This window comes from Haemorhous mexicanus, chromosome 2 (genome assembly GCF_027477595.1).
Source record: "Haemorhous mexicanus isolate bHaeMex1 chromosome 2, bHaeMex1.pri, whole genome shotgun sequence".
In the NCBI taxonomy this organism is placed as follows: domain Eukaryota; kingdom Metazoa; phylum Chordata; class Aves; order Passeriformes; family Fringillidae; genus Haemorhous; species Haemorhous mexicanus.
In genome coordinates this window covers 101,973,077-101,987,834 of record NC_082342.1, presented here as the reverse complement: position 1 = coordinate 101,987,834, position 14,758 = coordinate 101,973,077, and the positions used below count along the sequence as shown (strand labels likewise).

Here is a 14,758-nt window from a genome sequence, read left to right as displayed (position 1 = left end):
TTGAGCAGGCTTTCTATATGACAGACCTGGTAAACACAAACTGAGGGAACCCAAATGCTTCTCTACAGATTATTCTTTGTGCAATTAAGGATCAGCCAGATCTGTATTCTATCAGAGAAAATGCAGTTCACAGTCCTACATAAGAGAAGGGATATGTTCATAAATATCTACACAACGTAACCAAACTGATGCTATAATGTAATGTTGGTATAAATTATCTCCTGTGAAAACAAGGATCTTTACTTGCACAATGATATATACACCCACAAAGCAGTAAGTCATAAAAATAGATATCATCACATCCTAAAGAAGTTTACAATAGAATTAGACCAATTTTTAAAACTCTTTAAATTTGTGGACCAATAAAGATACCCCACACAGTAAAACTGAACAATGACAACAGACTTCCTTCTTTTTTTTAACTTCACAGCTCTCTATAAAAACAATCCTGTGTACCCTAGTAACTTGCAAGCCATGATTTGAAACTACAGAATTACAGTATTGGTAAATATTACTGTTGTTATTTACCTAGCAGCTTTCGCCTTCAAAACCAAAACATGCAAAAAAAAAAAAAAGGTAACTAACATTGCTGAGCAAATGGCTGTACATGATGGGAAGCTTGTAAAACCTGAATGAATAAAAAGGGAAAACAGGAGGGGAAAAAATAAATGTAGTTGTCTATGGCCAAACATTGAAAGGCAGTCTCACAATGTTGTTTACAAATAACAGGTCACACAGCGCTCCCACTTTTCCTTCTATTAATTTCACCGGTTTTATGAACACATTTGGCAAACGTTCAGAAGAACACATCCATAGACTAATGAGGGTAAAATGCTGGCTCAAAGGAGACGTGAGCAAATGCTCTGTCAGTAGACTATTTGCAAACAGTGGAAATCAATAATAAATTCAACCTAACCAAATGCAATGCATACAAACAGAAATTAAAAGACTGAGGCAATTGGCAAATACATGAATGATGTTTCAGGCCACAGGGCACACTTTCTCACATACGTTAGCACTTCAAATAGGCTGGCAAGACATTGGCTCCACTTGAGACACCAGAATGTACCATATGTACTTCCAAAGATAAAAATAACAATTAAGACAATGCTAATAGCATAGGTAGCTAAATATTTCTTTAAGACAGCTATCTGTAGGATGTTTGGATGTTTGAGTCATCAAATGAAAAAACGTTAGAAAATTTATATTTAAGGTGAAAAAAAAAAATGTCAATAAATGTCCTTCTGTGTAATTTTCCTGATCTTCTGCAGTCAAGCACAGAGCAACCACCCCAGAGAAAAACAGTAAATTAGAATAAAAAAGGCATTCTCTCCACAGAGGCTATGGTGCTTGCAGCCCTTACACAAGACAAGCATCCAGTCCCAGTCTCGAGGTGTTGGGCTTTGTATGTGGCAGGCCACACATGGCAGAACAGTTTTGAGACTACCCATGATCCAGACATGCCATGGGTCCATCCTGCCAATGCTGCCAGCCACTGCTAGAGTTTGTTAAACCTCATGACGTGGTCTTGCCTAAAAAACTAAGGGCACGTCACTGAAAAAAGGTCATAGGTTCCAACCACCCACCTGTGCAGGCCACTTTTTAATGTATGTGTTTGCAATCAAGTCTTACACTTTATACTGCAAAATATTAAGCCCAGTAAATTTTGACATAGCCAACACAGCTCCTGCACATTTTGAAGAAATCAGGTTCTAAATCTCAACTTCATGTCTGCCACCCAAAGAAACTTCCAAGAACTTGGAGAAGATTCAGATAAGAACAGTACTCAAAACAGACCATGGAAGTTATACCATACAAAAAACCTACTTATGTGGGCTAGGGGAAAGGAAAGGGACACTGCAATCTCCACTTCATTACAGGCACGCTGCCTGTCGGGACTAAAGCTAAAATCACACATATCATCTGCTGCTATAAAAAAGGCTCAGAAATGTTTACTTAATCAGTCAAGAATCTCTGCTGCCATCATATAAGGCCTGACCCTAGAAATCTCCTGCACAAGCCAGCCAAACACATTTTTGCAACATCAGGCCATAGATACAACAGGCATTGTTGATGTTCAGAACACAAATGTATCATCAACTCTGTCCGTGCTGGAGTTAAAGACTGTGTCGCACAGAAAATACCCATTAAAATGGAACCTCTTAAATTCCACTGCAAACCCCAATAGATTTTTTGCTGTGGTGGAGGAAGGTAATTAAAGGTTTAAAAGCAATTACAAAAAGCCTGAAGAAAAAAAACCAAAAAACTCCTAAGGCTTGTTCTGAGGTAAACTAATACCCTAAACCCAACTCTGTTAGCCAGGAAACTAACTTACAGATTAATAGAAGATTAAAAAATTAAAGCAATCATTACTTCGAACTCTAACTGAACACTGAAAGGGAGAAAAAACCCTTTTTGTTCCATAATTTTCCTTTGATACTTTGCTATCCTAATGGATAAGCTGATGGAAAAATGGGATTATACTTTATTAAGTAGAGCTTTACATTCATATGTTTTAATAATCTAGCAACAAAATAAACTGACAATGTGTTTTGCTGTTTAAAAATCTTCAAAAGCTGTCATTCATAAAGTCTGTAGTACAACACTGCACTATAAGTTGAATGTAAATGATTTAACCAGCTGTGAAAAGGTGTGCCCTATCAATTGCCTTGTGAGGCTGTTAGAGGAACAGATCTTTTCTTTCTTTTCACAGATATATATATTCAAATTTACATTTAAAAAAAGGAAAAATGTCCTTCAACAGCTCATGGCAAAATGAATACAGGAGCAAACAACTACAAAATCATTCACTGCAATTATCTGAGCACGTTTTAAACAGGTAGAAGATGCAGGTCACTATATTATTTTTAGTAAGAGGAAATTAAATTTCTTTCACACTGGACTCCATGTACACAAACATCTGCTGTGCACAACCAATCTTATCTACAAAGCCATCATTCAGTGCACATGATCAAAGTGACAATGTATAATTGCACTGAACATGTTGCCATTAGAGAACACAGAACTCTTGCATGTTTCAAGCGGTTTTTAAACCGAAGATACAAGTGCTGGTAACATACTAGATACCATGAATACTTTATCACTTTATCACTTTTGCCTAAGCAAAATTTGAAACAAAAGACTTAATCCACAGTGAGGCACATATGCATACAAATACGTAAAACATTACAAAAACCAGGCATGCACAAAAGGCCATTTCTGTAACCACAAAATAACATATTATAAAGTACCCACATATAATACCATTATACTACCATCATAACACTGAAGAAATGCACAGGAATAAGTGTTCTGAAGACATGCCATCTTAGCCAAGCCAAAAAAAAAAAAAAAAACAAAATCAAAAAACCAAAACAGCTGTCCACTTGATGGTCAGCAGGTTAAAAACAGTGAATCCTAGTTTTCGAGGCAGCCTACCCCCACTTATCTTCCTCTTCCTTGTAAACTGTCCAAGAGAACATAAGCTACATTCCACATTTTTTCTAACCTCTACCCAGCACTACCAGACTAGGTAGTAAAGACAGGATGGTGGTCTCCCAGAAAGTAATTTTCATTCATCAGCAGTGAGGGAAACCATTATGTTAATGCTTTAGTAAATTTGAGCTGTATGTAATGAATAGGTTCTTTCCTTCCACTCCAATACTGCATTTTGGGCTACTCTTTCAGCTTCAGTGTTGTTTTTTTTTTTTTTCTCCAAGCACACCAAATCCTGTGAGAATGAAGCTGGATGAATTTTTATGATACACTGTCATGCACTAATTTTAAACTAATTGGCTCATTTAAATTAACTGATTATGTAAGACATTTACTGATGCTAGCAGAAGTATCAGAGCTGAGAGTGCTTGTTTTTTTAGTACAAAACCAGATTCCTCCAATACAAATTAGCATTGTTATTGAGTTACAACACCAGCAACCCAAACAAACCGAGTAGTAGTAAAAATGAAAAGAAAGGAACCTTGAATAGTTTTCACAGAATGATATAAAATCTGTCTTGTGAACACCATGCAATGTTACTAAAAATGTACTTGCTTCTGCTCCTTGCTTTCATTTTTTGAGAACTGGCATAGGAAGGAAGATGTTTTCCTCATCAGAATAATCCTCAGGCATGCCTTTTATCTGTGCCTCCCAGATTACAGTATTTTAGTTTAAAAGTCACCAACTGAAAAAGTAAACTATACAAACTAAAGAAGCTCTTACATTTAAAAAAGGACAAAACTAACATCAAAGATAAAAAAAACCAAACAAACATCCAAAAAGTAAAAAAAAAAACCAAAGAGGAAAGTTAAGATACAAAGAGAGATATTTGAGTCCACATATTTAGCAGCATTACCAATATCTTCTGAAATATTTTAAAAATATTTCATGTGTTTCAACCAATTCTATATCCAAATTCTTAGAGGTCTAACTGATGTGTGCATGTAAAATAGGCATGAAAAGGGTTAAAGTTTGTTTTGCGAGTGTAAAAGCAATAGATAAATATCCTTGGAAACTAATCCCCCCAATATGAACTGGCACTGTCTGTGCTTGGATTCCCAGCCCTAACTTGAAGGCAAAGCTCACCCTATCTGTGGAGAACACTATGGAGGAGGGCAATTTTACCTCAATCTCTCTGTCAAGATCAGGGTTTAAATTTTACTTCTAAGAGCAACCAAAAACCAAATAATAATAATAAAAATTTTTAAAAGGAGGAAAAAATGAAGATAACATAATTCTGATGTTTGAGTGCATGTCTCAGCCCCAGCTGTCGCCTCCTGGTCTCACCAGGCTCAGTCAGAGGTACAAGCACAGTCTGCACTCCTGACCTTGCCACATCTCAACAAGCACATAATTAAAGGGCGCTGCACCTCTGCCTTCTCCCAAAACCTGACATCCAGCCTGGCCCAGCCTACAGTCATTTCACTGGCTCTGCAACACCTCAGGTGCTGCTGACCTGAGCACATCCTAGTTCAGGGTGTGAGAGTCAAGCCACTGCACACTGACACCACTCCCCAGCATCACGGTTACACCTTTTTTCTCCAATACCACTTTTTGGACTACCTTAAGGCTATCCATGTACGTGTATATATGTGCATATGCATGCACTCAACACACAACAATTAGTGTAGTTCATTTGAAACAATTAATATTTGTGAAACGGACTCCTGCTCAACAATCCCAGCTGAGACTATGTGCTAACACAAGTCCTAACACTAATGGGTCTCTGGACACACACATATCCTCTGCCAGTAGCAACCAGACTAAAACCATTGATACCAGTGAACAAGCAACTTGTAGCTGCTAAATGACACTGAAACTATCATGTTGTTATAACAATTCCTCATTCTGTTACCAACACACATGAGTTTACAGAAGAAAAAAAATCCATATTTTTACTTCACTTTATAAAAATCTCCTGTATTTATTAACTGCACACTGTGACGGTCAATTCTTTTGGAAGAACATCTTTCCAATTATTTTGCTGTAGGCTATGGGGTTGTGTTCAAATTAGCACAAACTCAGCAGTGGACGCTTCTAAGCATGAAGCACAACAACACTGTATACATGTTAATCACATCAATGCAATTGCTCCCATTCAGTGGGGCCTCTGTAACATGACTTTGATTTGGAAATATAAATCATAAATAGTTGGCTTCACTCCTGAACTAGAGAATATTCTGCAGGGTCTTTATTCAACGGCAAGGGATTGATGAAGAGCTGATGGTGCTACACAGCAAAATATAGCAGAAGCCAAAGTTTGTCACTGTACATCCAGTGCAGTTTGCTGCCTTCAAAAAGGACTACAACGAGTGCATTATGCTGCAGAATGACAAAAGGAATCTATCCACCAAAGGAAAATCCTTTTTCTTGAAGACAATGTCAAAGCATATTTTCCAAGTAATTTAAATGTCTAAGGGAAAAACGTTGCTTTTTTGCTCTATCGGTAATTTATTGGAGGCATGGGAAAGTTGTGTTTCAATAGAAAAAAAACCCATAAAATCATGTTACTACGTTTTTTCATTTAATAGTTATGATTTCATATAACAGAACACCTTCTGGTAAGAGGTTAAACTGTAACTAAGAACTACCAGCTTAAATGAAACTTAGGTCAGTAAATGCAATCACACTTTGAATGGCACTGAAGTGATATATAGAGCAACTGTTACATACTAATGGAGAACACTGCTCTTGTTTCACCTTCCAATAGCAAAGGGTCAATCAAACTCCCTACTTAAATAGATGAGAGTATTTTGATACGCGTATTTAGAGAATTATTAGACATTGTTAGTACTACTCATCTGCTCAGGAACAGGCCGTAAGTCATGTCATCTAAGCATCAAGGCACTGTTTGTCCACATGTTCAGTGTGCTGTGTAACTTTGCCTAGCAAAAGACTAAAGTTCAACACCCAAGCCAAAATGTAGTTATGCAATGCACTTATCTAAAATATTAAAATAATTGTTTCTTCGTACTACAGCACTATCATCATGATTTTGTACTGCACGAATAGCACAGGGTTCTTGGCAGAAATTTCCACTGTAACTTCACACAAAATTATGACGTTTTACAAGCACTCCAGTTTAAACAGGACACACATTAATTATTCACACTAACAATAGAGACAGTCAAGAAATGAGGTTAAACATCATGATGCCCCTTTAATTGCATAAAGTGGACAGGACTATAAAGATGGAAGCCACATCCTCAGATGCACCCAACCCCGAGCTGCCCCAAAGTACAGAAAGGGACTGGTGGCTGGGACTCCAAGAGATGATAACAGAGGCAATAAATTTTTCTCTTCTCAAACAACAAATGAAGAGATGCAATAACTATTGCTGCAGGCCAATATTTTTAGTATCACTTAAAATAAATACAAATACGCATAGGAAAAGCGGCTCAAGAAAAGGAGCATAAAAGGCCTGTGCACCTTTACCTTCAAAAATTGTCACATAGCCACTGTGGAGTTAAACGTGCTTTTGGTTAAACTAGCAGAAGCAAATTTATATTTCTACAGAATTATTCAACATTAATTTAAAAATCTCTGTCTGGGACAAAATCTCTACACTGAAGACAACTAGTAAGAAACTGTGATGTTTTCTTAATGAACAACCTTCTTTGACTGCTTCTAGCTTTTACATAGCCCTAACTTTGGGGGACTTCCTGTGACTGTAAGACAAAACACTATCAGTCATCCTTAAATGAAATTCCATTATATTAATGATCAGAGAACAACAACAAAAGCCTTTAAAATATTCTCTTGTATACTGAAGAAAAATAACCTGAACTGTACTTTTCACCTTTGTATGCTTGTTTCAGTGTCATTAAAATGACAGATTTTGTACTGACAGGAAGGCTGCTATTCCTATGTACAGCCGTAGTTCCAATGTTTTTGTTTAATTTCAACCAACTTGTCCAAGTAGGCCATTTGGTAGAAACCTATAAATGGCACCCAGGGGGTCTGGGTTCTTGCTGTAAAGAGGTCAGCTATTTCCTCCTAACTAAAAATAGGCAAGATGAGGGAGGGGAAGAGGGAGTGGAGTTTTAATTTAGCTGCTGAAAAAAGAGTTTACAAAATTACTTCCATCTTGCCTCATAATGAAGATTGTAAAAAAAAGAAGCTGTCCCAAGAGTTACAAAACCTGGATCACTTTATAGGCAGGCTGGTGTACATAATCTAAAATACTAGGAATTAAAAGAGCAGTAGTAAAGGGAATCCAAGATATGGATCATGTTGTGACGCCCACCCCTCTTTGGGCAGAGCAGACAGATTTACCAGCAGCAGTGCTGCCAGGTGTTAACAACTCTCATCTCTCCTACCCACTGAGATCACACCGTGGTCCTGCAGATAAAGCACTACAATCAGCTGCCGTTCCCCTGAGTCAGTTTTTTCCAGCATTTACCCTCCTGGCTTTCTGTTTCCCTCACATTACAACCTGTTTAGGGTGAGAACCACGGTCTATAATATTCCCCAAATGGCCCTGATTTGAAAGGGGGCCCCTTGGCACTACTAAAATACAAAAAGCATCAGTTTAATACAAGATGAATTCTAGCTCTGGACTCGTAGCAGCAGCAAAGAGCAAGGGCTAGTGGCACTGAAACGCGCGCTGACCGCGCTACCTGCGGCAATCACCCGGCAACCTAAACCTAAACCTGGGAGGGCTTTTCCAGCCTCATCTCCGCAATGAAACAAACCCAGCACACCACTCAATCCACTGCTGACTTATCTCAGCTACTGAGAAATAAGATCCCATCCATGCTGAGAGACATTCTTCTCTACTCCTTCCAAGCAAAGGGATGACAGGCCTTCAACAGCTGCTGCTGCCAGAGGACGACTCTCTATTCCGGAAGCTCTTCAGGAGCCATGGCACATTAGACATACTGAGCAGACAGCACGTCTACTTCTGGTCTCCGTCATCACAAAAATGAGAAAAGCCCATCTGACAATCAGTGACAGGACCAAAACAGCATGAAACTGAATCAGGGAAGGTTTAGGTTAGATACCAGGCAAAGGTTTTTCACTACAAGAGTGGCTGGGCACGGGAACAGGTTCCCCAGGAAAGAGATCACAGCACCAAGTCTGATAAGAGTTCAAAATATGGTGGGATTCTTGGAGCTGTCCTGCACAGGGTCAGGAGTTGGATTCAATCCTGGTGGGCCCCTTCTAACTCAGCATATTCTATGATTTGGTGAAAACTGGGCAAACTGGTAGAGCAGAAATCTTACAACTCCGTGTGCCCCTTCCCTAGCAATGATTTAACTTATTTTTGCTCCTCAGATACTCATTGCAGAGAATATCTGCAATCACTTAAAACTAAAATAAGCGGTAGCATAACCCACAGCAGTGACATAGCAGAGAAGAGTGGAGTCATCTTACTCAGTTGGGTGGGGGAAGATGTATTCAGATGCCAGCTTATCTCCTGAAGGCTTTTTTATGTCCTAAGAAACCTGGACAGTTGTGCAGTTGCCAGTCTTTACATGTATGTATAATATTTAATCCTCTTTGCTTCTGAGACATGCTTTTTCATCTTAGGAGGAGAAAAAAACCAACCTTAAAATGACAGAATATACTGAGTTGGAAGGGGTCCACAAGGATCATCAAGTCCAACTCCTGTCCCTGCACAGGACATCCCAAGAATTACACCATGTGCCCAAGAGCATCATTCAAATGCTTATTGAACCCTATCAGGCTTGGAGCTGTGATCTCTTCCCTGGGGAGCCTGTTCCAGTGCCCAGCCACCCTCTGAATGGAGAGTCTTTTCTTAACATCCAACCTAAACCTGCCCACACACAGCTGCCAGGCCATTTTCTCAGGTCCAGTCACTGGTCACCACAGAGAAGAGTGTCTGCCCTTCTGCTTTCCCTCGTAAGGAAGCTGTAGACTGCAGTAAGGTTTCCACTCAGTCTCCTTAAAAATGAACAAGCCAAGGGACTTCAGCCACTCCTCATATGGCTTCCTCAAGGCCATTCACACCTTCATGGTCCTCCTTTGGAGACTCTCTCACAGCTGACTATCTTTTGTATACTGCAGACCCAAAATTGCCCCCAGCACTCGAGGTGAGGCCACCCCAGTGCAGAGCAGAGCAGGACAATGCCCTCCCTTGCCCAGCTGGCCATGCTGTGCCTGATGCCCCCCAGGACAGGGCTGGCCCTCCTGGCTGCCAGGGCACTGCTGACTCATGGTCAACTTGCAATCCACCAGGACCCCCAGGTCCCTTTCCTGGCACTGCTTTCCAGCCTCTCATTCCCCAGTCTGTACATCCAGGGTTGCCCTGCCCTTGGTTATTGCACAGCTCACTGAAGGTGTTAAACACTGAGACAACTACAGCAGCTCCACTCAAATCTGCCCTGTTTTTACCATTATTACATATAGCACAGGAGAGCTTTAACGCATTTTTAATGTGATAGCATCCTCCCCCTCTTGCTTTCCTTTTTCCTCCCACCTCCTCTACAAATCTTCTGTGGGAAAGCTTCCCTGTTTTACTATTGCTGTCGTTGAGATGTTGCAATTATTATCTGTAATTGTTTAAAAAAAAGCCAAACAAAAAAAAACCAACAACGCCAAAACACACACTAGGACAAAATCTGGCTCTCTTTGCCAACAACATCTGCTATCACAGAATGGATATATTTAATTTAAAACCTGCCCAATGTCTCTGTACATGACAGAACACCAACTGCAGGACAGGGAGAGGCCTAAACCCAGTATGTGCAGTCACTCGGTACACAGGGCAGATGATGATAGTAAACCTTATACATCCACACAAGTAGTCTTGGTTAAAAGACTAAATATAAATGGGATAAGGAAGAAAGATATGACATTATATTTGTCAAGAGTAGAGACTTTGTATTTATTACCTACAATCAGATCTCCCTCTGGTACAGCATGTTTATTTTCATACCATTAGCCTAAAACACTAATCCTGAAATTTTAATTTTACACTCCATTTTATTTCAAATCATCAGTCTTTTCAATGGAGTATTTTAGGTTTCTGCAACATTATGCTGCAATATTTTCTTTTTTTGGAGAAGGCGGTGGGTGAGCCCCGCCGAACAGCCCGCCTCCCCTCCCCCACCGCACACATCCACATCCACACTGCCAGGCTCGTGCGTCAGGAAGGGAGAAACGCCGTACGAATCCTCGTGGAGAACAGCAAAGAGGCATGTTAAGGCAACACATAAAGGGCAGCCTTTATTCCGTCTAAACGCCGACTTTGAGGAATTAATATGCGAGCCGAACTTTTAGGGTGTGGCTTGGTGTTTTTGCCCCTTGTTGCGCTGTGCAGGATGCCTGTCCGAGAACCCAGCAACACACCACTAAATAGGTCAAGGGTCATTCGCTTTACATCACACCACACCGATATTCAGCCGCGCACCGAACCCATCTATCAGCCCCACCGCCGAGACTGAACGCGCACCGCAAAATGGGGACCGTGCCCGGCCCGGTGACAGCGCCGGGGGCAGGGCGCCCGCCCGCCCCGCCGCACCGGGGCTGGGCTCGCCGGCCCGCGACGTGCAACAGGTCGGCGGCCCCGCAGCTCCGGCCCCGAGGGGCTCCCCCACACCCCGGCCCCGCCGGCGGCCGCGGCGCTGGCAGCGGGGCCGGGGGCAGCGCGGCTTCGGGGGGCTGGGCCCGGGGCGGGGGGCGACGAGCGAACTTGTTTACCTACTTGGAAGTAAACTTCGATGTAGGGGAGCGACCGGCCCCTCCGCCCGCTGCTGATTCAAGCCCTGGCGATGAATGGGATCCCCTCCCCCACCCAGGCTCTGCAAACTCCACACTGGAGCGTGAATACCTCGCATTTCTCTCCCCCCCCCTCCCCGAGCATTTATTATTTTTTTAAATCAACCCCCCATACATTAAAATACTGTCTGAGAAGTAGGGAGAAACTGCCCCCCTCCCCCACGCCCCGGGGTCGCTCTGCCCGGGGGCAGCTGCAAAACACCCGACACGGGTACGGCAGACCCCCACACACACACATCACCTCGGCCCAAAGAAAACACCCCCAAAACCCCCAAACAGAACCCAAAACGTCCGGGTTGAGAAAACTTCGTCATAACAAGCGGCGGTTGAGCGACCCCCTCCCCCCCGGGCGGGTCAGGCTGCAGAGGGGACGCCGGGGGGCAGCGGGCCCCGGGCTGGGCTGGGCTCGGGGGGCTGCGCCGGGAAGGACAAGCGTAAGAGAAGGGGGAAATTAAAAAAAAAATAATAATAATAAAAAAAGACGGGGAAAAAAGGAAACCACAACAGGGTCCTCGGGATGAATAATCCGCCTCGGGAACTCACCTCGCGGCGCAGCGGGCGTTAAAGGCACAGCTCCCGCTCCCGCGGGCGGGGAGAGCCCCAACTTCTGCGGGGGGCGGCGGCGCTGCTGCTGGCGGAGACTTTCCCTCACTTGCCGCGCATGGTGCAACTCCTCTTCCCCCGGGGTCCCGGCCAGCCTGCCAGGAGGCTGCGAATCCCCCCTCGCCGCCGCCGCACACGCCTCCTCCCCCCCCCTCCGCGCGCACGGGCGGCACAAGGAAGTCCCGGAGAGTGGGATGGGGGAAACGGAAAGTTTTGGGGCGGAATGGCGGTGAGGGGGGGCTGGCGGGGCCGGTGCGGACGCGCGGCGGCGGCGGGAGCAGCGCCGAGGGGGAGCGACAGCCGCACCCGGGGCCGCCGCCACCGGGCGGGAGCGAGGGAGGGGATGGCGGGGGAGGGGGCGCACCGGGAGGGCCGGGGCGGCTGGGGGTCGAACCGGCCGCGCCCTCCCCCACCTGCGTCGGTCCCGCACGCCGGGACGCGCAGCTCGAGGAGGCGCCGCCGCCAACGCCCCCGGGGATGCCCCGGGGTGCCGCCAGCCCTCGCCCCGCCTGTGGTTATGTTGTGCTTTGACACCCCCCCGCAACTGAAACCCGGTGACAAACCAGGCACACACATACGGAGGGCGGCTCTCCCCTCCCCCACCCGCCGGGCAGCGCAGCGTTCCCCGGTGCCGGCCCGGCGCGCGGGGACGCGCGGTGCCCGCGGCCGCCCTCTGTGCCCCGCACCTCGGCCCCGCTCGAGCGGCCGCGACCGGCCATGCCCGCGCAGGGCCCCGCGGGGCGCGCTCCGGGGCCCGGGACGCGGCCGCTCGTCTCGCGCAGCGGCGCGGACGGACTGGCCGGGCGGCGCTGCGGGAGCGCGCCCCGCGCCGCCACCGCTGCCCCCGTCCGGGGCGGGCGGTGGTGCCCGGTCAGCGCCCCGGGGCGCGGGGGCCGGGCGGGCTGTGAATCAGCACAAACGGGCTTTATCGCATCTCGCTGGGGCGCGACACCCGCGGGCGGCAGCGCTGCGACTCTTTAGCCTGCAGCGCGCCCGTCCCACGCGTGTCCCCGTGTCCCGCCCGTGTCCCCCCCACCCCCGGGCGGATGATGCAACGCGGCTCCATGTGCTTCCCCTCCCCCGCCCGGCTCCGGTTTTTTTTTTGCGCCTGGCGGGTCACCCGGCGGCTGATTGATTCTCCTTTCGCGCTGCGCCGTCACCCGGCGCTGGAAGGTAAATAACAAGTTGACATCATTACCGCGCTCCGCAGGGCCCCGCGCCGCTACCGCACCGCCGCGAGTAGCTGCGCACCACAATCCGCGCCCGGCCCAGCCCCCGCCCGGCCCGCCTAACGCCGCACCCCCGGCGCCACCGCGAGGGGCCCGCCGCTCGCCCGGGGCCGCCTGGATGCTTTTGGCGGCCTTCTTCCCCTTTCCCCTCCCCCAGCCCTCTCCCCATCCCCCCGCCTCATGACTAATGTCATGCAAATAATAAGATTATCGGGATGTTGCCGGGGTGTCTGCCTCGGTGGGCTCATCACGGTGACAGCCAGACTCAGGCGGCCACAAAAAGTCATATTTATTATTGGAGGTTTTTTCCATATGACCTTTCCACTCTTTTTTCTCCTTTGGTTTTATTTTGACATTAAAGGGAATTTCATGCTCGTTATACGTTTAGCCCAAAGCCTACAAATGCGCTGTCACCCAGTATCCTGATGGAAAAATATGACATCACCCAAGTCAGGACAATGAAGATCATTGCTACATACGTTCATATCTGTGTTGAAAGCAGAACTCTCAAAACACTGGGAAATGTTGCGGGCTGATGTGATTCATTTTCATATTCAGAGCCTCGAGACTGCAGTGCGAGGCCATCTGCGCTCAGACAGACAGGCAGACACGTGTCTCCCTTTCTAAGTAAGCTCCCATTCGCCTTACTTTTCTCCAAATGCAAAACCTACATTACGTTTTTATTACTCGGCAATGTAAACAAACAAAAACCACCCTCCAGATTCATAGCGAGATGGGCCAAAATTTCTAGCTCCTGTGCTTTTTTGTTTGCTTGCTTGCTTTTAAAGTGCTGTGGGCTTACAATGAGGTAAACTCATCAGAAATGGTCCTTAGTCAAGACTTGCGGTGGCCCAGCAAGGAAGCTGAGAGCTGTCCCCGCCGTGTCAGCTCCCGTCCCTGTCCCCCACACTCGGGAGGTGGCTCAGCATGGCCGGGAGGGCTGCGGGCTGAGCGGGCAGCGGGACAGCAGCATGCCCGGAGCCGCACCCTGGGTGAGCGGCAGCACTGCAGGTCTGTCCTGGCAGCCTTCCCAGCCCTGTGCCGGGCTTTTCGCTGCTGAGGAGCAGCACACGCTCATCCTGCGCGGCCTGGCCTGGACCTACCGCAGTGTTGCGAGCTCCAGCCGAGAAAGCCATCGCGTCCCGGCCGGGCTCTCGGACAGCTGGTCCCAGCCTGGCCAGGCCTGGCCACATGCTCTGCTGAGCGGGCAGGGGGACGGAGGCGGGCAAGGAGAGCTTGATGGGCAACTGAAAGCATTGTGATGGCGAGGAATTAATTGCAAGGTCACACGGATACAAGGAAATGAGTTTTCCTCTTTTCTGACTGGGCGCAGCCGCCGCTGCCTGTGTGTGGTGGAGTTTAAGTCAGTCCTGCAGGGAGCAGGACAAGTCGGGGGGCTGCATCGCCTGCCCCTCACTTTCCCAGCCCATGCTGTGGCCAGCCCGGAGCCCTGGTTTCGTGCAGCTGGGGCTGGGAAGCCAGGCAGACACCCCTGGGGGATGGGGTTGATATTGACGTAATCCTTGCCTAGAACTTCAAGTGAAGGTTATCAAGGAAGGCATTTTTTTCAGGCTGTGCTTGGCTAAGAGGAGCTGCACAGACCCACGATAAAGACTTGGGTTTTTTCCGGGTAAAATGAAAAAAAAAAAAAATCTCCAACTATAAAGTGACGGTAGAGTAAAGAACAG

General features: G+C 46.4%; 1 protein-coding gene across 2 annotated transcripts in view; it reads right to left on the bottom strand.

Annotated features, from left to right (window-relative positions):
* The window catches only part of TBL1X (transducin beta like 1 X-linked), a 193,346-nt gene extending 181,227 nt beyond the window's left edge, over positions 1-12,119 (bottom strand). For both annotated transcript variants that reach the window (XM_059839727.1, XM_059839728.1), the window contains exon 1: positions 11,782-12,119. The gene's annotated coding sequence lies outside the window, so the exon portion shown is untranslated. The remainder of the gene's footprint in view (positions 1-11,781) is intronic.
* Between the last annotated feature and the right edge of the window lie 2,639 nt (positions 12,120-14,758).